We start from the raw sequence: 26,663 nt of genomic DNA, 5'->3' as shown, positions 1-26,663 counted from the left end.
TGTCTTCCATTCAGATTTTGGATGGGACATTTTACTAGTTTCTATAATATGAAGGGTTAATATGCTCTCACTTGCCTATTAAACTCAGCTCAAGTTTCATCTTCTAAGAAGCTTCACTTTATCATTTCCTCCGTATCTTTTCCCCTGAAGCCCACTTCTGGCTTCCCTCAGTCTCTGACTACTTCTATACCTGGGATTTTATAATTACTTAATTGTTGATTGGGATAGTAGCATAGTGGCTATATAGAAGGGCTTTTATTCCTGAATCACCAAAAATCCTAGGTTCAATCCCAAGCATCACCGTAAGCTAGAGCTAAGTAGTACACTGGTTAAAAAAAAAAAAAAATAAGTTAAAGAAGAGAAACAACATATTTGTACTTTCTTGTCTTCTCATTTAACTATAAACCCTTTGAAGATTTAAAGCCAGGGATTGTTTTGTTTACCATTGTGTCTCTAGCAGAATAGCTGCCATATGGTAGGCACTAGTGGTTGTTTGTTGAGTGAATGGATGTTTATTGACTCTTTCAGTAAGAGATCACTTTATAGCAGGGATAAAGTATCTGGCAGGGTAGTACATAAAATAACTGACCCCATTCCACAGACACTTAAGTTGTCTGAACTATTCTAGTGAACTATTCTAGTGTGCTGATATGGGAGTAATTGAATTTTTTTTTTTTTGAAAGTCCCTAATGTTGAGATCAGTTGTAAGGAAGTTGGCATAATTTATATTGATAACTAATATATCATTATTATATTACTGTATAATGGTGGGAAATGGAATTATTTTCGGTTGTAAAATGTGGATTCAGTGAGTTGGGCAGAAGCAGTGGGTTAAGCGCAGGTGACATGAAGCACAAGGACTTGCGCAAGGATCCCTGTTCCCCACCTGCAGGGGAGTTGATTCACAGGTGGTGAAGCAGGTCTACAGGTGTCTTTCTCTTCCCCTCTCTGTCTTTCCCTCCTCTCTCCATTTCTCTCTGTCCTATCCAACAATGACACCACCAACAACAATAATAACTACAACAATAAAACAAGGGCAACAAAAGGGAATAAATTAATAAACAAATGTTTTTTAAAAAATGTGGATTAGTTAAACTTATACAGCTATCTTATTTTATACAGAATTTGAGATCATTGGAAAATGGCATGAGTACCGAAATTAATTCACTTAAAAATTCAGGAATTTGCACTGGGGAGATGTGTCAGTGCTAGAGCATAAGATTGGCATGTCTGAGGCTCAGAGGTCCCAAATTCTGTTCCTGGTACTATCATTTGCCATAGTTGAGTAGTGCTCTTATTTCTTTCTATGTCATACACTATCTTCTATAAAAATGAATCTTTTTTAAGTTAGCTCTTATATTCTTCATTGGATTCATTTCTGCCTTTAAACTCACAGCCAGGCTGTCAAGCCAGCAGGGCACTTGGATCTGTGTATGAGGGAGTAGAGTTGCTTTGCTACTTTGGCATTTGTTGGTCATAACTGAACTGCAGATAATGGAGTTAGGGGGCTGGGATATAGTTTGTCTAGTAGACGATGTGCTTTACTGTGCATGTGGCCCACGTTTCAAATCTTGTGCCACATGGGAGCACCATGGACAGTATCAGATGAGCTCCCTGGATGGTGTAGTGGTGCTACAGGCTCTTTCTCTCAGTGCTTCCTTTCTCTAAACTAAAAAAGTTAAAACACTGGTGTGGGGGCTTGGAGGCCTACTTAGCAGTATAACACATGTGTAGACCCTTGAGGTTTATTTCCTGGCACCACAATAAAAAGAGAACAAAAATAATAAAGACTTATATTATTAAAAAGAATGGAGTCAGCACATCACTGATTTTTTTTTTTTCTGTTGAGAATTTATTGCTGTTGTTAAAGATGTCTGTCTTAGAGGACCTGGTGGGGGTTGTATTGTTACATGGGAAACTGGGGAATGTTATGCATGTACAAACTATTGTATTTACTGTTGAATGTAAAACATTAATTCCCCAATAAAGAAAAAAAATAAGATGTCTGTCTTGACCAGTTTTTACTTAACCACTGGTCTTAAAGACCATCACAGTTAGACCTTTAGGTAATTAGAAGCCAAACATTGACAGTTTTCATAGAACTAAAGATTTTTTTTTTGCATTAAGCAAATTAGCCTTAGAATATAATACTACCCAGAGTCCAATTTGCAAAATTTCAGATTTTTTTTCTATAGAACAGTACAATGCATATTAGATATTCTGAATGTCTTCCTTTTTAAAAAATGACACCATTTGTGTATTTGTCAAGGCAATTGAAGGTAAATGCTAAGATTGCATACATAGACTGACTCCCTCCTTCTTCTTCTTACCCTCCCATCTGAGAAATGCAAAAAGGAGCACATTTTGGAGGAATGAGATTTTCTTCTGTTTGAGGACTAGGAAGGGGATTTGGCTGAGTTTCTTACAGCTAGAGGTTCCTGTTGCCTTCCTTTGTTCTACTACACTTTCACATTTAATCATTCTGGAACTCCAGAGTGGATGAAAGGTAGAGATCCAAGTTTGGGTCTCCCATTAAGAAGATGGTAACTGGGAGTCAGACTGTAGCACAGCGGGTTAAACGTATGTGGCGCAAAGCACAAAGACCGGCCAAAGGATCCTGGTTCGAGCCCCCGTTCCCCACCAGCAGGGGAGTAGCTTCACAAGTGGTGAAGCAGGTCTGCAGGTGTCTTATCTTTCTCTACCCCTCTCTGTCTTCCCCTCCTGTCTCCATTTCTCTCTGTCCTAACAAAAAAAAAAAAAACCAACAAAAACAAGGGCAACAAAAGGGAAAATGATAAATAAATAAATAAAAAGATGGTAACTGCCAAGGCCAGCATGAGTGAATGACTCTTCTTTATTCCTGGGACCTGCAGTTCTGCCAATGGATTATCCTCAATACTTTCACTAGGCCTTTCTTTTGTGGAGAGAAAAAAATTGCTAGTGAAAATATATGGGCTTAGAAATGCTGGACAGTTCTTTTTAAATCCAAGTTGGGGGATGAGTGAAAGATGTCAATTTTCATATGTCATGGTGTCTTTAGAAGAAAGGTACAAAATGCAACATACAAATGTATCAATATTTTTGGATGTGCTTTCCCATGAGATTCCAGTTGTTAAAATCTACTGGGTTGTTGGAAAAATCATGAGGTATTTTTTTTCTATGCAAAAATGCAGCATGACTATATATTGAAGCTCCTAGTCTTCATTTTGTGCTGAAAAGGAAAAAAAATGATTTAATTTGAAATTCATGTTATAGTTTTTATAGAGTAGTAATAGGTGGCACCTAGTTTTAACATCAGATATATCTAGTATTTCTGGTAGGCTTGATCCAACTAGAGATGTTCTAACAAGGTTATAAATAGCACATAAGGATGTTTAACTTACTACACTGTCTCGGTATGCTATTTTTTTTTTTTTTGAAAGTGACTAAAATTTTCTTTCCAAGCTCGGTATACAAATCTGAAATCTCAGTTCTGCTATTGGACATTCAGAAGGTGAAAATATCAGTACTGAATAGTTTTACATTTTCTTGCCCATGCCTTAAACTTTTCACAAGAATAGGAAATGTCTTTTGACTTTTGATTGTTTAAAACCTGGTGAAACTAGGGGAAGGGCCTGTGTAATAGGGAATCTCTCCATCTGAGGGCAGTGGGTGGATTGGACTGTGAAGGTTTTGTTCCTCTTATTCTTGACCTTAGAAATTTCTGTGTTCACAGAGGACTATTTGTTGCTAAACCTACTGACCCTTGCCTGACTTCTGAAGGGTTTTTCTATAAAGATTACCTCATAATTATCTAAGGCCAAGTTAGGAATCCGAGAGGGGCCACTGGCCTAAAAATAGTCATAGCTGAGGAGGAGGGCCCAAATGGCATTGAGCCACAGTGTCTTCCCATTGCCAGAAGATGATCATATAAGGAGGGGAAGAGGTGATCTAGTAGGGAGGGTGTGTGTCTAAAGACAGGTGTGCAAAGTGTAGGAAAGAATGAGGACTAATCTTGGTTCATGTAGGGAGAATAACAAGTTTTAGTGAGTGATTTAAAAAAAAAAAACGACTTAAGTTTTTATGAGTCTGTGCTTAGTAGGATATATTTGTAGGTGTTTCTATTTGCAAGAAACAATTTTGTATTTAATATTAGTCATAATGTGTTTAAGGGATGGAAAGAGTAACATGCCTTGTTTCCTTTATTGCCTGAGACACAAAGTGAAGCATTGTTTGAAAAGTTGCCGATGATCATTCAAACAAAAGAGCTATACATTTTAAGTTGAAATTTCTGGGAAGATTATTTAGCTTACTTGCTGCCAACTCTGGTTATATATGGTACATATTGTATGTCAAAGCCATGTATGCTAGATGAAAATTCAGTTTGAAATTGAGACACATTCTTCAGAAAGGTAGCTGTTTTAAACTTTTTAATATTTTTATTTATTAAACAGAGATAGAGAAATCAAGAGGGAAGGAAGAGAGAGGGAGAGAAACAGAGACCAGCAACACTGATTCACAGCTTGAGAAGCTTCCCTTTTGCAGGTAGGGACTAGGGACTTGAACTCAGGTACTTGCACATTGTAATGTGTGTGCTCAGGTGTGCCACAGCGCCCCCCTCCCACGACCTGTAGTGGTTTTTATGATTGAGTATAATATTCAGAACTTTATATTTATTTTAGAGACTTTTTTTTTATTAAACTTAAAGTTAATACTACCTATTTTTAAAAGATTCATTCATTAATAAGAAAACCAGAGCATCACTTAGGCAGTGCCAGGAATTTAATTCAGGACTTCCTGCTTGCAGATCTTGTGTTCTATCTCTGTACCACCTCCTATCAACTAAAATCATTTTAGAAACTTAAAGTCAGTGTTCAGGAACTGGCAGGACAGCTCAACTGAGTAGTACCCGGTGAGTCTTCTTTGTTATGTACAAACCCCAGGTCTGATCCTGATCCTCTTCACACTAGGGTGTGAAGAAGCTTTGATGCTGTGATATCTTTTCTTCTCTCCACTTCCTCCTCCTCCTCTCCTCCCTTTTCCTTCTTCACTTCTCCCTCCTTTTCTTCCTCCTCTTCCCTCCCTCCCTCCTTCATCTCTATCTGAAAAAAAAAATCACCTTGGAGCAGTGAAGTCCTGACTACAATGATGAGAACAACAACAAATTAGTGGTGAAAATCCTTATACCTCCTAGTCTTCAGTATTATTGTGGGAGCCTGATTGTAGATGGAAAGTGCTTTGTATAGGATGTTTGTTTAAAAATAAATGCTACAAAGACAAATAGGGCAGAAATGAGAAGCCAGAAATAAACACACACGTATGGACAGTTAATTTATGGAAGGAGATATGTTACGTAACATACACTGAGAAAAGAAGCCTCTTTAACAAATAGTGCTGGGGTATGGATCAGTTTAAGGAAGTTTTGATGTTTATACAATAAAATACTACTCAGCTATAAGAAATAATGGGGATGGGCAGGCGGTAGTGCACTGGGTTAAGTGCACATAGGAAGGGCAAGCTTCTGGGAACCTGGCTCCCCACCTGTGGGGGTTTGGGTGGGTGGTGTCATTTCACAAGCAGTGAAGCTGGTCTCCAGGTGTCTATCTTTTTTTTTTTTTTTTTTGCCTCCAGGGGCTCGGTGCCTGTACCACGAATCCACTGCTTCTGGAGGCCATTTTTTCCCTTTTGTTGCCCTTGTTGTTGTTATTATTATGGTTATCTGTCGTTGTTGTTGGATAGGACAGAGAGAAATGGAGAGAGGAGGTTGGGAAGAAAGAGGGGGGAGAGAAAGATAGACACCTGCAGAACTGCTTCAACGCCTGTCAAGGGATCCCCCTGCAGGTGGGGAGCCGGGGGCTCGAACCCGGGATCTTAAGGTCCTTGCGCTTCGCGTCACGTGTGCGTAACCCACTGCACTACCGCCCAACCCCCCCTATCTTTCTTACCCCATCTCTGTCTTCCTCTCCCCTCAATTTCTGTCTTATCCAATAAATTTAAAAAAGGGGGGTGGGGAATGGCCTCCAGGAGCAGTGGATTCATAGTGTAGGCACGGAGCCCCAGTGATAACCCTGGAGGCAAACAAAACAAGCAAAAAAAAAGAAATGAAATACATTATCCTTTTCTCTATGTTAGATGGATTCTGTACTGGGTCAGTATGAGGGATGAGCATATTGAGTATCTAGTGCATGATGGTGTATACTGACTTGGGTTGATGGTTAGAGTAGTGTGCAGACAGACACCTCTCATGGGAAGATAAACTATATCCATGTGTCAACAACTGCTCTGTGAATCACTAGTTCCATAACAATATGATAAGCAATGTTGGTGGCGGGGAGCTAGCAGTAGCACGGCGGGTTAAATGCACATGGAGCGAAGCGCAAGACTCCGTGCAAGGATCCCAGTTCTAGCCCCCTGACTCCCCACTTTCAGGGGGGGGGGTCGCTTAACAACTGGTGAAGCAGGTCTGCAGGTGTCTGTCTCTCTCCCCCTCTGTCTTCCCCATCTCTCTCGATTTCTTTCTGTCTTATGCAACAACAAGGGCAACAAAATTGGAAAAAATGGCCTCCAGAAGCAGAGGATTCATAGCGCAGGCACCAAGTCTCAGCAATAACCCTGGAGGGAAAAAAAAAAAAAGAATGTTGGGAACCTGGGCAGACATAAAAATACAACTAAATTATGATTTACTACTACATGCAAAAATTAAGTTAGAATAGATTAAGGGTTGTATGCAAGACTGGAAAGTCATTCATTACATATAGAAAATATAAGTGATACAATTGTAATAGAAACAAAACCTAAAATAATAAGCAAATAGAACCACATAAAAATAAAGTTTTTTTAAATTGCCACTAGGCTTATCGCTGGGGCTCCTGGCACTACAAATCCACCACTCTTCGTATCCTTTTTTTTTTTTTTTTTTTCCCCTCCAGGGTTATTGCTGGGCTCGGTGCCTGCACCATGAATCCACCGCTCCTGGAGGCCATTTTTTCCCCTTTTTGTTGCCCTTGTTGTTGTAGCCTCGTTGTGGTTATTATTATTGCCATTGTTGATGTTGTTGGATAGGACAGAGAGAAATGGAGAGAGGAGGGGAAGACAGAGAGGGGTAGAGAAAGACAGACACCTGCAGACCTGCTTCACCGCCTGTGAAGCGACCCCCCTGGAGGTGGGGAGCCAGGGGCTCGAAACCAGGATCCTTACCGGGTCCTTGCGCTTTGTGCCACATGCTGCACACATGCGCTTAACCTGCTGCGCCACCGCCTGACCCCCTCTTCGTATCCTTTTTATCTCCATATGTTTTCTATTTATTTGATAGGGCAGAAAAAACAAGAGAGGAGGAGAAATTAGGGAGGAAGATAGACACCTGCAGATCTGCTTAACTGCTTAAGAAGCATCTCACTTGCAGGTGGGGAGCAGGGACTCGAACCCAGATCCTTGCACAAGCTAATAAGTACACTTAACTGGCTTTGGCACCACCCAGCCCCCAAAAGAAAGGTTTTTATATGGTGAAGGAAATCACTTCGAAAATGAAGCCACTAATATCTCATTGTATGGTTTATTACTGCAGTAAACAAAAAAAAAGAAAATAAAGCACTCTTATTTCATGTAAGAAGCCAGAGTACTGCTTTGACATACGCATTGCTGCGGATAGAATCTAGACCTCACACATGCAGGTCTTTCATGTCTACCACTGAGCCTCCCATGCCACATTGCAGTTTGTTTTTAATTTACCCTCCAGTGAACATGCAATATTTCTAGTTTGGGGCAATAACTAGATTTTTTCCCCTGGCTCAATTATGAAGACAGGAAATTAAAACAACCCCAGTAATCTATAGCCATACATGCCCACATTCACATCTACAATTTTCACTTTCTTACGCTCTTTTTCATGTAATTTTACATGCTTGTAATATTAAAATACAAAAACGTAACTATTTCTTTGTGAACTACAGAGCTTTAAAATACTATTTCATTGAGTCATCATATTATAGTTTTCTATTCATCTTGTTAGTATTTTAAAATTGTTTCCAAGCCATCAGTGATTGAAAAAAATGCTAAATTTTCTCAATGTTTTTCCTATGGTGAGTTCTAGGAAACAGCTTATAGTAATCATTAATCAGAAGTAATAGAAATAAGTTGAAGCTTAAGAGCAAAATGACATGGGTATGGAATATTTTTCAGAACTCAGGTGTCAAGGAAGTTGTCAGGAACCAAGTCAGGACTATCAGTTACCCTCATTACTTTTGAATCAATCCTCCTATTTATTTATTTATTTATTTATTATCTTTAAAATTTCTGCTTCTCCTGGTATATTGGTAGCATTCTTCTCTCTACAGTGACTTGCTTCTTGATTCTTCTGCTAGGAAGATACAACTTGACAGGGCTTGGGTTTATATGTTCTTGAGTTCTAGGGAGTTGCACAAATCTACTGTGCCTGGCTAGCTATTTCAAATCCAAATGTTGGGAGGAGTGGATATGATTCCTTTTGAGATAGGTGTTCACACCTGGATTAATTCTTAGAATTTTATAATTTGCTTCCCAAAAGGGCAATTAAAATTGTCTTAAAGGATAAGGGGCTAGAGGAATATAACATGTCTATATTTTAATGTTTAATCCATACACTAAAAATAATTGTTTAGGACTTATTAATTTTGATCCATCACTTAAGAAAGAATGTTTCTTAGCTATCTGTTGATACTGAGAAAATTCTATTCACAGTCAATGCTTACTGAATGTTTCTTTTTATGTAAGCAATGTGCTTTTGTAAATACAAGGAAGCTTATTACAAAACTCAGAACTTGCAGTAAAATTGTTATTTATTTAACTTGAAGAAAGCTCCTTGTTAAGTGGAACCTTGAGTGTTAATTTTCCATGTAGATGTAGTTACATCAGCTTTTGTTTGGAAATAACAAAGTGGTGTGTATAGAAGGTACCTACATACCTTGATGTAATTTTGAAATGCAGAAAGCCTGATACTGAACTGTGTGATTCTTTCTAGAGTTGGCATCTTGTGCTCACTTTGAACTTTAGAACCATTCAAATGATTTAACAACAAAACTTAAATGCTATATTCTTGTATTTGACCACCCAGCTTAGAAAGTCAACCTGCCAGCTGTGTGGTGCTATGAAATTAAGCATACGTGATAGAGTGTAAACTCTTTTCCATTTATGAATTTATCTTTCAAGCTATCGAGTATTCAAGAAACAGACTAAAATACATGTACAGATTTTTGTTTTATTTTGTAAGTTGGGGAAGGTGAGGTAAGAATATATTTAAGCCACGTTAGCTCTGGCTCTTCTGGTTTGTGGTTTGTGTCATGGAACTTTAATGTTACTGTGGTAAAATGTAAGTGATAAAATGTATTAGTTCACCCATTTTAAGTATATTACTTGGTGATATAAAGTACACTTACAGTGTCATATATTATCTGCCTGCAAAAAAATTCAATTCAAACTAAAATTGAGTCCATTAAAGAATTTTCTGTTCAACTTTTCCAGCAGTTCCTGATAATATGTATTGTCTCTCTCTTTTTTACAGTATTTATTACTTAAATAATGTGTGTGTGAAAAAGAGAAAGAGACTGAGAGAGAAGCTAGAGCACCACTGCTGCACTATGATCCTGGGGAGTTTGACACTATGTAGTATTGTAAAAGTTTGGATAGGGCACATTAATTTTCAGTGATGATTTCTTTCCTTGGGATCTATGTCCTTATTTATTTATTTATTTATTTATTTATTTATTTATTTTTTTACTTTTCCCCCTTTTGGATCCTCATTAGCTTGTTAGGGATCAAGAGAAATAATGGTGTCTCAATCTGAGTTAACTTTCTGAATCAAGTAAGTAAAAGAAGAAAAAAGTTGTTTGCTAGTACTTATTAGGCAATGGGTACAGATAATTTAAGTTCATAGTTTTCCTTTACTGTGAACATATCATTGGAGGATTAATCTTTTTAATTCTCTTATGTAAAGCATTCTTTGCCAGTCAAAGACTTGTCTCCATTAGGTTTTTTCCATCTTTTGTTTCCTTGTGATGAATCCGTAGTGGTTATGCACTTTTAGAGATTGAAAGAACTACTCTGGTTACTTACTCTTAGTAATGATAAGAAATGCTATTACCTAATACTTAGCTCTTTAATGTTGATTGATACTGGGTTACAAAAAGTAGAATACATGTCATTTAGTTTTGGGCCTACTTTCTTTGCTGAAAAACTTAATCTGTTCTGAGATTTAGTGGAGTACTGAATGTACTCGATCCTTATCTTAATTGGTATCAATGATTGTAGTCAAGAGTGCTTCCTTGGAATGATATCAGTACAAATGAAGCAGATAATTTTGTTATAGCAGATGCACATGACCGCAGTAAATATGAATCCCTTTATTTTCTTTGTGGTGTCAGTGGGATATTGAGAACAATAGGGATTCATACCTGTATAATGAAAGTAAAATACTTACTTTTGTTTTCACCTGTAGCTCTGGGACATTGCCTAGTCATTACATCGGTATAGAACATCTGTAGCTGGGAGTCGGGCTGTAGCGCAGTGGGTTAAGTGCAGGTTAAGTGCAGGTGCAAAGCGCAAGGACCGGTGTAAGAATCCCAGTTCAAGCCCCCAGCTCCCCACCTGCAGGGGAGTCGTTTCATAAGTGGTGAAGCAGGTCTGCAGGTGTCTATCTTTCTCTCCCCCTCTGTCTTCCCCTCGTCTCTCCATTTCTCTGTGTCCTATCCAACAACAACGACATCAATGATGACTACAACAATAAAACAGCAAGGGCAACAAAAGGGAATAAATAAATAATAAAAAAATATTTAAAAGAAAATATCTGTAGCTTTCTAAAAGTGTTTGTTCTGTAGACTTTTCTGTCAGCTTTCAGTATAGATAATGTTTTTTTTTTTTTTTCAACGATTTTATTTATTTTATAAAGGAAAGAACCAAGGCACTGCTGTGATCTGAGGTATGTGGCTCCAGGAATCAAACTTGATGGCTCTTTCATGGTTCTGTACTCTAGCCACTTCCCCCCTTCTGCTATATTTCACATTTTTGATACTAGTCTGTGATACTTCTGCCGTTTCACATAAGATGGTCAAATGCATAGTGTTAAAGATAAAATTTGGGGTTTTATCCTAAATGGATCATTAAATTTTACCCCTCTTCATATTTTAATTTATCGACTTATTTTTTTCTGTTATGGAGTCATGACTTTGCACATGTGTGGTTCCTCTACTCTCAAACCAACATTTTAATTCTCTTTACTTTAGAGAGAGAGAGAACTTAACTATCCATGAATCTTCTCCTGGTGTCTATAGCATTCATGTAATGCTGGGGCTAAAACCTGGGTCCTTGAACATAGTGTTTTATGCCCATGTGTTTTCTGATTTATTACAAATATAATAAAGCAACATATAAGTGAAACTATCTGGTTGTTGTTCTTTGTGTCTTATTTCACTTAGCGCAGTTGCCTACAGTTCCATTCACTTTGTCCCAAATAGTATCATTTTCATCTTTTTAAATTGCAAAATAATATTCCATTGAATATACATTACATTTTTATCCAGTCATTTTGGAAGAGTGGTGATTTATACACTGCATGTATGGATGTGAAACTATATTTAAGAAATCTTACAGTTTGGGCAGTGGTAGATAGCATAATAGTTATGCAAACTGACTCTCATGTCTGAGGCTCTGAAGTCCCGGTTTCAATCCCCTGCACCACCATAAACCAGAGCTGAGTGGTGCTCTGGTTAAAAAAAAAAAAAAAGAAATCTTACAATTTTATAAACTACTGTTAAATCATTAGTAATAAAATTATAAATGAAATAGAAAATAATAAAGTATACCCTTTCTTATACCCCATTTGCCCTTTCTGTTACCTTTTCTTGTTGTCAGTGATCATTGGCTTGCTTTCACTTAGTTTTCTTTTGCCCCTATCCCTTACTTTCATGAGACAAGTTGGTAGTGAACTAACAAGGCTGGAGAAAAGAGATTCTAATTTCTGTTCTAGGTCCCAAGTTGTATGGACTTGGAAATTAGCAGGGCTGCCACATTGCACAATTCTTTGGGGGCACTGTTGTCCTCATCGTTAATGTACATGGTATCCCTAGAGTCGCTTTTCCATGTAGTATAAGTGTAGTCTTACTGGTGACTTGCAGAGTTATACTAGAGATCCTCCAGAAAAATCATAACTCCGTTTCACAGTTTTCTTAGATACAGAATCTAAGTAGACTGAATTAAATGAACTTGGGCATTCTATATAGTGGAAAAGAAATGACCAGAGTCAATTAGCCTCTCTGTGTGCATAGACCGTATTTATAGAAAAAGTAGTGAAGTTGAATTGTTAATTGGGGTTGAATTTAAGAAAAGTATATTTGCTGTAGCTTTGTTCTATGTAAATACAACCTGTCTTCATGACACTTCGCTTGATTTAGATACCTTAAATACAAATCAATCTGTAACTGGAATTTGAAAGAGATTTATTTGCTTAGGGGAGACAGCATAATGGTTATGCAGATAACTTTCCTGCCTGGAACTTTAAGGTTCCAGGTTTAATCCCCTGTACCACCATAAACCAGAGCTGAACAGTGCTCTCATCTTTCTCTTTTTCATTAAAATAAAATATATTTAAAAAAGGCATTTATTTAAGGATCACATTGAATATTTTATAAAGTAACACTTAGAATGATACTAATTACATATGTCCCAGATATTATGTGTGCTAACCAAAGATTCTGAATACATGATTTCTATATGTTTTTCTTATCTCTGTGACCTCTGTTTTTTTATATAGGAAGAGAGAGACAGAGATAATGAGACAGGTCTACACATAATTAAAACAGGCGACCTATCCAGGTGAACTATTGTGCTGACCTGATTTCCAAATATTTAAATTTCAGTTTGTATGAAATAAGTCTAGACAAACAAGTAGACTTTATAGGACAGGGGAGACAGTATAATGGTCATGCAGAAGACTTTTATACCTGAGGCTCCCTGGCACCACTGTAAGCCAGAGCTGAGAAGTGCTCTATTTCTGTATTTTTGTGTCTTTATCTCTCTCATTAAGATAATTATCACCATTTTTTAAAAGTAGGCCCTGTAAGGACTATTTATTCCATTGGGGCAATAATATATCTTAATATTTTGATGTTTAGATAAGATTCCAGGGCTATTAGATACTCAGATAATAATGGAAATATATGAAGCAAGTGTGTAATGTAAAGGATCCTGCTTATCCACCTTCCTCATCTGAGGTGGTAGAGATGAACCATTTCTAATAGTGTGGTTACCTAGTTTTGTAGAAATTTCTGTTATGTGGTCTGGGGGGTGGCACAGTGGATAAAGCATCAAATCCTCAAGCATGAGGTCCCAAGTTCAATTTCTTATATAGGAAGAGAGAGACAGAGACAATGAGACAGGTCTACACATATTAAAACAGGCGACATATTAAAACAGGTGAGCTATTGTGCTGACCTGATTTCCAAATATTTAAATTTCAGTTTATATGAAATAAGTCTAGACAAAGAAATAGACTTTATAGGACAAGGGAGACAGTTCCCTGACAGCACATGTAATAGAGTGATACCTGGTTCTTCCTCTCACTCTCTCCTCCTATCTTTGTTTTTTTTTTTTTAAAGAAATTTCTATTATATATGCATTTATTAATTTGAAAACTTTTTGAGCACTCGTTAACTTTCTAACTGTAAAACACATGAAATACTTAGTAATGTTAGCAGGTTAGTATGGGATACAAGAAGTGAAAGTGTAGATTGATAAAAAATATCTTAAGTCTCAGTTCCTCATGTGATGTAGGTGTCTATGTAATATTTTTCCTTCAAGACCCCCCTTTAATTGTCCATGTCCTTGAAGTAGTCTTGTTTTATTTTTTATTTAAAAAATGTTTAATGTACTACCAGGAATTGAATCAAGGACCTTTCACATGTGTCACACCTCTGAGTGGCCTCCACAGCTTCAATAATTTATCCTTCTCCTTTTTTGATAGAGAGAGAGGTAGAATGAGACACCATACATAGCACTACTCCACTATACATGAAGCTCAATCATTCATGGTGTCCCCATGTGGTGCTGGGACTCAAGCCCAGGACCTCATGCAGAACAAAGTTGTGTGCTCTATTGGGTGATAGCTATTTTATATGTGTATGTGTGTGTGAGAGAGAAGCCAGAGCAGTTTCATCATCTGACATACTAAAGGTTGAATATGGTGTATCCTGTGTATAATTCTGTTCTCTACCCACTGAACCACCTCTTCAAACTCCCTAAAAATTACTAGAAAGGGTTCTAAATGACACATAGGTTTCTTCTTTTTTTTTTTTTTTTTTAATTTATTTATTTCCTTTTGTTGCTCTTGTTTTATTGTTGTCGTTGTTGAATAGGACAGAGAGGAATGGAGAGAGGAGGGGAAGACGGAGAGGAAGATACCTGCAGTCCAGCTTCACCGCTTGTGAAGCGACTCCCCTGCAGATGGGGAGCCAGGGGCTGAACCGGGATTCTTCACGCCACGTGCGCTTAACCTGCTGCGCTTCCGCCTCACTCCAGGTTTCTTCTTTTTATAACAACGCTACAGTTGTTATAAAAAGTATGTTGAAAACTGAATCCTGAAAGATCATCAGGTTAGATTATCACTATTTCCTGTGCCAAAAGCCACTAAAAAAGTCTGAAGATTTCAAAAGTATAAGCTAATTTCATGGCATCTCTATCACTTCTTTCTTTCCTCTTTCTTTCTTTCTTTCTTTCTCTTTCTCTCTCTCTCTCTTTTTTTTTCTTTTTTGCCTGCAGGGTTATTGTTGGGCCTCAGTACTTGCACCACAAATCCACTGCTCCTCCCCTTTTTGTTGCCCTTGTTGTTTATCGTTGTTGTTGCTTTCTTCTTATTGTTGTTGCTGTCGTTGTTGGATAGGACAAAGAGAAATGGAGAGAGAAGGGGAGATGGGGAAGAGAAAGATAGACACCTGCAGACCTTCTTCACCACTTGTGAAGTGATCCCCCCACTGCAGGTGGGGAGCCCGGGCTTGAACCGGGATCCTTGTACTGGCCCTTGCGCTTTACGCCATGTGCGTCTAACCCACTGTGCTACCGTCCTGCCCCCCGCCTTTTTTTTTCTTTACAAAACATGAATATTGATTTTTGAATTGCCAGTCAGAAAAAGGAGTACAACTTGGCTGGACAGCAATGCTTGTAATAACCACTAGCTAACAATTCTTTAATTAGCCTGTGCCACATTGACCTTCCCTTTGAAATATCATCTCTAAGAGCAGATCTGTAGGAAGACTGGCAGGAATCAGAGACAACCCACAAAATTCCCTCTGCATAACACCATTTGGAAGCACTTATAAGTCTGTGGGACATGGGAAGCACGTGCTTCATTTTTAACTACTGTATTTTCACCACTGGTCTTGTTTCTTTAATCCAAAGGCAGTCAGCTAGGAACAGTGGTTGCTGATTTAACTTGACAAGCAAAAGTCCCTCCTACTTTCAGAGATGGTCTAGATAGTAAAATAAGATGCTTTACAGAACTTTCATTTCTGTTTTGATTTTTACTGTAAATAATACAGTTTAGCAAAGAAACACTTCTTATATGTTTTCTGCCTATAATCTTCAGAAAAGTCTGTTGTTTTATTGGCAGAATCCAGTGAAAATTCTTTAGTTAGGGAAAGAAATCATTACATTCAGCTGTACTGCTGCTGTAAGACTGAGCTGTCCTTTGAATCAGTGTGGTCTCCTGAGAGGGTTCATTGTATGATCTGGTGTTTGAATTTCTTTAGTCTGCTTGTAGTCTGCCTTTCTGTATGAAAGAAGTCAGTCTCTTAGGTGCAACCAAAAAGTGATTTATTGTTACTTTTTTTTTTTTTTTTAAATAACTTGAATAAGACATCTCTTGATTTCATAGCTGTTGGTTTTGGTATTCTGAAGAATGTCGGTAAGTTACCTTGACATAGTTGAAATATTTAAAGATAAAACACTAGTGTTAATTTAAAATTGAGAAGTGATACTTAAAAACTTGACTGCATTTAAATAGTATATGCTTTTCATTTCCTTACATTTTGTAATATTGAGGATGACATAACTATTTTAATATAAATTCTAGGATGTGTAAAGCTTATTGTGAACAAATGGAAATGCATTTCTTACCTACTTTTTATAATGAAAAAGAGCTATGGTACCTTGTTTGGAGCTAAAATTACCAAATGAAAAGCTTCTATTAGGTAACATGAAAAAAACTTACATATTATGAAATTGACCATAATCATTTTGGTTATATCTACAATAGCACACTTCTGAAGTGCCTAGATTCTGACCCATTTGATATGTATTACATTGTGATTCTGCTCATAGTTCTGAAAATGTGTTTATGTGTATATGCAGAGGCAGAGTAGGGGAGGAGGTGGGAATAAACTGGAGCTATCAATATTTGAATATCTGTGATGAAAATTCATTAAACATGTTTATCTGGTAGTTGAATTTCATATTATCAGCAAAATGGAAATATTGAAAAAATACAACTTTGTTTTTTCTGCTGTTTCATGATACCGTTTAAAGCATATGGGATGTAGGGATCGGATGGTGGCACATCTGGTTGAGCCAACGTGTTACAGTGCACAAGGACCTGGGTTCGAGCCCCTGGTCCCCACCTGCAGAAGGAAAGCTTTGCAAGTGGTGAAGCAGGGCTGCAGGTGTCTCTCTCTCTCCCTCTCTATCTCCTCTACTCTCTCGATTTCTGACTGTCTCTATCCAATAAATAAAAATAATAATAAAAAAAGAATATAGGTTGTTTTGAAACATTTATTTGTGAAAAGGAAATTGTTAACATGTTTTCCTCAGTAGAATGACTGACTTTTCAGGAATGCAGTATAAGAACTTGTGAATGTGTGAGGTCCCATGCTGATTGAGGTTTTAGAAAATTCTTAAGCCAAAAAATCTTGGAGTAAAAGCATATATTTAGAATAAAATTTAGAAGCCAGATTTTTTTTGAAACTGATTGGATTTGTTTTGAATCATCCAGCAATCTTTCTTTCAGTGGTGGTGTCCATCTCATAAACAGAGGCTCATTCTTTCTGTTCTCCTTCCCCTTTCGAATAGTATTATTAGCAGAATAAGTCAGTTTGCTGATGCTAATTCTTATTTAAATTACAACTTTAGGTAAAAAAAAAAGTCTTGATTTACCTATGAGTCTTAAATAGAACGTTGTTTAATTTTTTAAAAAGTATAAAAATGGCTATTTTCCTTTGGCTACTCTTGTTTCTCTAATGTCTTCTATGTCAATTTTAAGTGTTTTGGTATGCCATCTGTCCACCACTACTCTTTCATATCTGCTGATGATCTTGTTTGTTTTGGAGGTAAGGGACTTTTATTTGTAGTACACTTGAAACATTTTAATAAGTGAAATGTAGGACTGTAGACACTTTAAATATAAATCTAGTTTTGTTTTGAGGTGAATGGTGAGAGTGACACACACACACACACACACACACGCACGCACGCACGCACGCACATATATAGAGAGTTTTGTTTTACCATGGCATACAAAAATTTCCTGGACAACATTCATTGTTGAGTGGGAGTTGGACTTAAAAGTACTTAAGTTTAAGATCACAAAAATGAAAAAGAAAGATCAAAAAAATGTAGGTGAGTAGGGAAAGAATGTTGAATGGGCTGTGGGAGAGGGACATTGGCAAGTTGGTGATGAACATACATATACAGTTGAATGAGAAGTGAAATTGTACCTCTAAGTATGAACAGTCTTATAAACTAACTTTACTTGAGAGAAAGAAAAGAAATGCAAGTGAGTTCTCCATTGTATAGGGAGATGAAATAAACAAGCTATTAAAAAATTAAAAAGTGCTTAAGTTTGTGTGTTGTAGAAGTAATTTTTGTTTAGATGATTGGATGTAATAGAATTGCTTCTGTGCTTATTAAATCATTCATTTTATGGGCACAAGAGATTTCCATACCTGAGATTTATAGGTTCCACTCTTATTTTACTTTTATCTATTTTTTTTGTCATCATCGTGGCTTCATATATTCAGGCTGATTCCCCCCCCCCCCCCAGATAGTGAGAAGGAGTGAGAGAGACAGACATGATAGAAATGAAGCCCCCATGATGACATACCTGGTGACACACACCGGTGTGATGGGGCTGGGGACACAGTTGACTCACGATCCAAGTTTCGTTGATCGAGTCCCAGATTTAATCCAGAGATGAGCTCAGTTCTCTGATTAAAAAATAGTAATTTTAACCTAGATTTATTTTCCTTTGAATCTCTCATTTATTGTTTGAAATGGGTAAAAAATTAGCATCTAGTATTATTAATAGAATTAGTATCTTAAAGTATTATTTGATTCATAGGAAAAAGGGAAGATATTTAAAATCTTTCTAATATTAAGATGTGTCTCTTTAGTATCCACTTAATATGTGACTATACAACTTGCTGTATCTGTAATAGTTCCACTCTTAAAAATTAATGAGTGAAATAACATTTTAAATTGATATTTAACATAGTATTCATGTTTGGGGTACTTACTGTGATCCATACTTTTCACAACTCAGTGTAGGTAATAATAGAGGCTAGAGACAGTAAACCTTTTAAACTTCATCTGGCTTTTGGGGCCAGGTGGTAGCACACCTGGTTGAGCACACATATTATACAATGCACAAGGACCAGGGTTCAAGCCCTGCTCCCCACCTCCAGAGGAAAAATTTGCCACTGGCCATAAATGAATGATTTAATAAGCACAGAAGCAATTTTGCTACATCCAATATAAACAAAAAATTACTTCTACAACACACAAACGTAAGCACTTTTAAAATTTTTTAATAGCTTGTTTCATCTTTCTATACAATGGAGAACTCACTTGCATTTCTTTTTTTTTTTTTTTTTCAAGTAAAGTTAGTTTACAGGATTGTTCATACTTTAGAGGTCTTTCCTCCTGGAGGTGGGGAGCAGGGCTTGAACCCTGGTCCTTGTGCATTGCAATATGTGTGCTCAACCAGGAAAGATTTGTGAGTGGTGAAGCAGTAATTGAGGTTTTTCTCTGTCTCTTTTCCTCTCTGTCTCCCCCATCTCTCTCGGTTTCTGGCTGTCTCTATTCAATAAATAAAGATAATTTAATAAAATGCATTTTTTTTCATCTGACTTTTAAACTCCTTTCCCTATCTCCACAGTTACTGGTTTAGATCTGTTCTAACAATTTCTCATCACTGGTCTCACCTCTCTGGAATGTCTTCAGGACTTCAGCCAAACCAAAATGTTAGTACCCATCTTTACAGCTTTGTCAGGTTCACATTAATTCCATAATATAATCTAAACTTTTTGCCCAGCACATTTTATTTATCTATTTTTTAAATTTTGGTGGTGATTTAATAATGATTAGCAAGATTGTGGATTAAGAGGGGTACAATTCCACACAATTCCTACCACCAGAGTTTTCATATCCCTACCCCTCCATTGGAAGCTTCCCTTTTCTTTATCCCTCTGGGAGTATGGACCAAAGATCCTGATGAGGTGCGGAAGGTAGGAGGTCTGGCTACTGTAATTGCTTCTTCACTGGACATAGGCATTGGCAGGTCGATCCATAACCCCAGTCTGAGTCTGTCATTCTCTAGTGGGGTAGGGCTCTGGAGAGGTGGGGTTCCAGGACACACTAATGAGGTAATGTGTCCAGAGAAGTCAGGTTGGCATCATGGTAGCACCTGCAATTTGGTAACTGAAAAACATTAAGATATAAAGCAGAACAAATTGCTTAATAATTTAAGAACCTAAATGTAAGGATATAGCAGATAAAATTTGAGGTCTTCATGTTGGAAGAATCTAGAAAGTCTGTTTTAGGCATATTTCAAGAGTCCCATGACTTTACTAATTTTTGCCTGAGCCTGATAGCTAACATGCAGGTGGGCTGAAAAGTATTATCTAAGAAGATGGTGTCATAGTTGAAAATAGGGCCAGAAAGTTGGATCAGGGCAGAGAGTAGCTCCCAACATTGGGAAAAGTATATAAATACCACTAACTGTAACCCCATTGATCTGACCTAGGGGCTATGTCTATCCATACTTACCTAGCACATAAGCCTGTGCAACCCCTGCATCCTTGCCAGTCTGAACTCATACTCCATGGTCATACCTAGGAACATTCTAGGCTGCACTCATTTCAGGACCCATGTTCCTCAAGTGGCAGAGTATGTTGACCTAGCCTCCCTTGGAGAGTGGGGCAGTCCCTACCGTTGTTTCTCTACATTGAGGGCAAGGTCCTGTAGAGGCCCTTGATAAAAAAAAAAAAAAGAGGGTTTAATGATACTGTTCCTGATGGAGATGACCAGTGATGGTGGAAAGAGGGATCTGTTAGAGATTAGCACCATTATATCTGTGTGGGAATCCCAGGATTCCCTGACTTGGGCCCCAGATGATGGGGTGGCCAGATAGTGACCAAAAAGGCCATCTTAAAGTGTGCTGATCTCTTGCTCTTAAACAGCTTTTGTAGTCCTTTTATCTGAAAGGGGTAGGCTTAGAGTAACTGAGGGAAGTCAAATAGGAAGTAGGTGAGAAGGGTATCTATGTCTTAAGTAGAAACGATTTGATGGTATTTAATAAAAAAGGTTTCTTTGTTAGGTCTTTTTACTTGTTTGCTGTACTTATTGAGTCATTATAGACTATTGCGCACTTTTGCTTTAAGGGAAAATATTTACCTCTAGCTTAGGGCACATGCACACATGTATGCATATCTCATGTACCCTGGTCTGTATCTAGGTTTTATAATTCTGCCAGGAGGCATGCCACCCAAAATGGAATGTAGGAGTCCTATGAGCTAGGGAGGTCTCACCAGAGTAATCCAGCCTGAAGGGTTGATATCCTAGGCCTGGCATCTTTGGACACAGTCCAAAGTGAAATATGTCGAGGTAGCACTGGTTGCATTGATCTGGTTGAGATCAGCAGATGCAGTATCAAATGGTATGGATCAAAAGAAGCATGAAAGAAAATGAGCAAAGCCCCAGAGGTTCCATATAAGACCTTACCATGATTTATGTCATTTAATGCTATTTACAGATAACTTTAACTTATATACTGACAAGACCGGTTGCTTCTGGTCTCCCTAGTCTAATTATATATGATTTAATGTTTCAAAAATGCATTAACAATTTGAGACCAATTTACTAATTTGACACTGTAAGTGCTTAGATTGAAGGACTATATACTCAGAACTAAAGCCTATGCATTAAAAAGCTGAAGACATTCAATCTACTTTTCCTCTCAAATATTGATTAAATAGTGACATATAATACTATAAGTTAGTAGGCTTATATATTAACACCATTTTCGCTACTCAGGGCCTGTGTCCCTACCCCAAACCCCCTACATTGGAGCTGAAAAATCTACCCCCTCCCTGAGTTTTTTACTTTGGTGCAATACTCCAAACTCAGTTAAATTCTGCTTCATGTTTCCCTTTCTGTTCTTCTTTTTCAACTTCTGTTAATGAGTAGGATCATCCCATCATGCTCACCTTTCTCTTTCTGGTTTATCTCACTTAACATAATTCGTTCTAGCTTCATCCAAGATGGGTCAAAGAAGGTAGATTTGTTCTCCTCCTCCTCCTCCTCCTCCTCCTCCTCCTCCTCCTCCTCTTTCTTTTTTAATATCCTTGGTTATTGCTGGGGTTTAGTGCCTGCACTACGCATCCATTGCTTCTGGAGGTCATTTTTTCCATTTTATTGCTGCTGCTGTTGGATAGGACAGAGAAATTGAGAGAGGAAGGGAAGATGGGGGGGGGGGGAGAAAGATAAGACACCTGCAGACCTGCTTCACTGCTTGTGAAGTGACTCCCCTGCAGTTGAGGACCCAGGGCCTCAAATTGGGATTCTACACTAGTCCTTGTGCTTTGCACCATGTGCACTTAACCCATTGTGCTGCTGACTGCCCCCCAGATTCATTATTCCTAATAGCTGAGTAGTATACCATTTTGTATATGTACCATAATTTTCTCAGCCACTCATCTATTGTTGGACACCTGGATTGTTTCCAGGTTTTGGCTATTGTGAATTGTGCTGCTATGAACATAGGTATACACAAGTATTTTTGGATGGGTGTGTTTAACTCTTTAGGATATATCCCTAGGAGAGGAATTAATGGGGTTATAAGGAAGGTCCATTTCTAGCCTTGTGAGGGTTCTCCAAACTGCTCTCCACAGAGGTTGCACCAGTTTACATTTTCACCAGCAGTGCAGGAGGGATCCCCTGCCCCACAATCTCTCCAGCATTTGTTGTTGCTGTTGTTTTTCTGGTGTATGACACTCTCACAGTGGTGAGGTGGAATCTCATTGTCTTTATTTGCATTTTCCTGAAAATCAGTGACCTGGAACAATTTTTCATGTCTGTTGACCTTTTGTATCTCTGCTGTAGTGACTGTTCTGTTCATAGGAATCCAAACTCTTAAGCTACTGTGTGCTACACTTTCTCGTACTCCTGGCCACTTGGAACTTCTTAATTGCTTTCAGTCAGTGCAGTCCGTTTTATACTTCAGAGGAATTGTGATTCCTTGTGACTATATTGATGGTCTTCATATCCCTACTTGGTATTTCCATCTGGTATTTCCTTCTCTAATGAGCATAAATTATTCTCTCAGATGTGGTCCATTCACTGCTTCTGTTGTATATTGATCTTTCCCACCATTTGTTAAGGCACCTAGCCACATTATATCTTACTTTGTAAGTGCTCCTAATCCAGCCTGTAGTCCCCAGAACAAGGTCAGCTCATTTCAAAGAGCATTCCTAATTCATTGTGATTTTTTTTAAACTAGTTTACAATTTTTGGTTGTGTACAAATAGTTTACAGTACAGTTGTTGACTCATGGGTAAAATTTGTCATCTCACCATGACAGAAGTATCTGCAAAACACAGCCATTCTCAATGTAGGTTCTTTTCCACCATCATGCACCAGGATTCCAAGCTCCTTCCTTCCCCAGAGTTTTTTGCTTTCGTGCAATATACCAAACCCAGTTCAAGTTTTACTTTGTGTTTTCTTTATCTGTTCTTGTTTCTTAAGTTCTATCTGCAAATGATGTCATCTGGTATCCATCTTTCTCCTTTTGGTTTATTTCACTTAACATGATTTCAATTTTCATCTAAGGTGAAACATAGATGACTTAATTCTTAATGGCTGAATAGTATTCTATTGTGTATATATACCACAGCTTTCTTAGGCACTCATCAGCTGTTGGACAACTGGGTCATTTCCAAACTTGGGCTATTATGAACTGTGCTGCTGTGAATATAGGTGTTCATAGATATCTTTGGATGGTTGGTTGTTTCCTTTGGATTTTCCCCATGAGAAGAATTGCTGAGTTATAGGGTAGGTCCATTTCTAGCACTATGAAAATTCTCCAGACTGCTCCAAACCCCTCATCCATCTGGAGTGAACTTTTGTGTGTGGTGAAATGTAGCACTCCAGTTTAATTCTTTGAAATGTTCTAGCCCAGTTTTCACATCAGCATTTGTTGAAAGAACTCTTACTTAACCCATTTAATGTTTTGGCTTCCTTTGTCAAAAATTATGTGTCTGTAGGTATGGGAGGTTATTTCTGGGCTCTCAATTATTTTCCACTGGTCTGCAAGTTTATTTTTGTTCTGGTACTAAATAGTTTTCATGACAATGGTCCTACAGTAAGTTGGAGATCTGGAAATATCATGCCTCCATTTTTGTTCTTTTTTCTCACGATTGCTTTGGTGTGATCCTAGGCATTTTCTGATTCCAGATAAGCTTTTGTAGCTGTTTATTCTCTTTAAAAAATTGATTCCACTTTGATATGGGGATTGCATTAAATCTTGGTAACAGTCATTTTGACAGTTCTTTAAACCCATGAATGTAGTTTATCTTTTCATTGCTTTGTATCTCTATTTTCAGTACTGTGATTCTTAATAGAAAGAAAAAAACAAGATAGAGTAAGTGAGAGAGGAAGGAGTAAGATGGAGGAGAGATTGACAGAACAACTTCACCATTTATGAAGCTTTCCCTGTTGTCTTGCATGGTGATATGTAGTGTGCTAGGAATTTGACCCAAAGTTCTACTGAATGGTAAAGTGTGTTCAAAGAAAACTATCACCTGGCCTCAGTGTCAGTTATTCTTAAAATATCTCTAGAGTAACAATTAGGCTTTTTATTTTTTCATAAAATTAAACTGTTAGCATAAGGATCTCTTAATATGTTGTATGACAACTATACATACAATTATAAATTAAAACAGGATGATTTATGAAACTTAAGAACTAATTTTTGGTGATACATAATGAAAATGAAAAAATACAAAATGAATATTAATTGTATCCAAAAATTGGGATAATATTGTCCTTGCACTAGTTTACCTCACTGAACAAGTCAAGAAACAAAAGTAAAATCCAAGGAAAAAGTTATGCATATAATATTTAAATATACATATTTATATGTTAAATATATTTAAATGTCAATGTAATACAGTAACAGCTAGTGCTGATGCATTAGAGAATGAATTAGTTCAAGGGTAAGTTTTTTTTTTCTTCTTTTTTTGTAAAAATGCTTTATTTGGACCTGGCCCCACTCTTTCACTTCATTGTATGTAGGTGCTATTGTTTTACAATGACTGAATTAGATAAAAGCCTCCAGTAATACATAGTCCCCCAGGACAAAAATACTTGGTCCTTTAAGAAAGTTTGCCAGTTTCTGGGTTAAATAAAGATGTAACTTCCTGAAAGAAGCAAACTTTGAAGAGGACATAAGGAAGAAAAACAAGTAAAAATGAGGAGGTTTATTTTTATGTAGGAAATATATCTGCATAAGCAAATTAAGAATGTATAAGAACATCTGATCTTACCCACAACCCAAGACCGATCACCATGGCTGTGACGGAAGCCCCAATTATGTCAAGTGTGCTTTCTTCCTTAGACTTTACAGCTTGTTTATTTGTATGGTTTGATGCCTTGTATAACATGTTTACTGTTTTGAGAGGGTCCAATAAATTTCATCTTTCCCAGATTGCTTTTCAGATACCTTTTTAGGATTGCTATTCAGAATTAGTTGGTTGTTAAAGTATAGATGACCTCTTGAATTGGCTTGTGGAAATCATTGCTCATAGCTTCTTGTACTTTCTTGGATTGCTGTAGCCACTGCAGCTTTTTCTGAGAGATTTCTTAATTCTTTCCATGATCCAAGAATTAGAGGGCAAATAAATTCCTGATTCTCGAGGAGTCCAGTCTCTAAGGCGCTGCTCCAATGCTGTAGCTGACATGTGCTCAGGATTAGTTGTCAACTCTACTAAACACAAACTTTAGCCAAGTGATTTTAAAGATATAATTGGGGCTTTATTAAATGATTCATGAGTCAGGAAGCATCCTATCTAGCAAGAAGAAAAGAGTGATGAGAGACGATGCAAAATGGAAGGCTTTTATAGACAGAAAAAACAAGAAAAGGGAATTATTCATGCATAATCACATTTGGGGCAGGGGAACAGAATGGGTATGTCAGAAGCAAATTACCTCCTTAGTGCTGATTGGGGTTTTCTAGCTGTCTTGGATAAAGGTTCCATTTCTGAGAGACAGTGAAACTGCAGTTAGACTAGATCTTAAGTCCTGGTTTGCTAACCTGGGGCATGTCCAAAGTGATTCTATTCTGAAACTATTAGCTTTTTTCTGTTGTCGTTGTTTAAATAAATCTTTTGAATATTATCCCTACTTGCTTTCTCTCTTTGGTAATAAAACATTTGAAAAATTAGAAAAAAATACAATGGATATAGTATTTAGATGAAACTACAGATGAATTATAATTATAGGTTCTATAATTATAGAATCGTATTTATAATTACAGATGCAAGTTTGCTTGAAGGACACATTAACCCGTCTACTCACCAAGTGCAGAAACAGATTTGGTAGGTCATTACACTAACCCAACTTCTTACAATTGGAAGGAAACAGCACAAGTATTGAGTATTATTTAGCAACAGAAAAGGAATGCAGTTTTGAAACAACATTCATCATGCCTATACACATTTTTAAAATTATTTAAAAAATATTTATTCCCTTTTGCTGCCCTTGTTTTATTATTGTAGTTATTATTGTTGTTACTGATGTCATCATTGTTTGATAGGATAGAGAGAAATGGATAGAGGAGGGGAAGACAGGGGGAGAGAAAGACACCTGTAGACCTGCTCTACCACCTGTGAAGCGACTCCCTTGCAGGTGGGGAGCCGGGGCTTGAACGAGATCCTTATGCTGATCCTTGTGCTTTGCGCCATGCCTATACACATTTTTAAGTAAAAGAAATTAATTGTCCAAGGGAATCTCAATGTGATTAAGTGAATGTTTTAAGGTAAGAAAATTAAATTAGGTACCTAATTAGAATAACATTGTACCACTGGGCATGAAGGTAACTGACAGCTCTCATTAACTTCATTAATTTTTCATTAACTACTTAATTAATTAGTTTTTAATTAATTTTTCATTAACTTAACAGATGTTTGAAAAAAATTTTTTGGGACCAGGCAGTGGCACACCTGGTTAAGCGCACACACTACAGTGCACAAGAACCCAGGTTCAAGTCCCTGGTCCCCACAGTAGGGGGAAAGCTTCACGAGTGGTGAAGCAGGGCTGCAGGTATCTCTCTGTCTCTCTTCATCTCTATCTTCCTTTCCCCTCAATTTCTCTCTGTCTCTATCCAATAGTAAATAAATAAA

The 26,663-nt window shown here is 37.4% G+C and overlaps 1 protein-coding gene across 4 annotated transcripts in view; it reads left to right on the top strand.

The window, feature by feature from the left end:
- Positions 1 to 26,663, top strand: part of MTUS1 (microtubule associated scaffold protein 1) — a 165,928-nt gene that overhangs the window by 16,354 nt on the left and 122,911 nt on the right. The window lies entirely within an intron of this gene.

Source organism: Erinaceus europaeus, chromosome 2 (genome assembly GCF_950295315.1).
Source record: "Erinaceus europaeus chromosome 2, mEriEur2.1, whole genome shotgun sequence".
Lineage (NCBI taxonomy): Eukaryota > Metazoa > Chordata > Mammalia > Eulipotyphla > Erinaceidae > Erinaceus > Erinaceus europaeus.
This window is presented reverse-complemented; position numbering and strand designations above follow the sequence as displayed.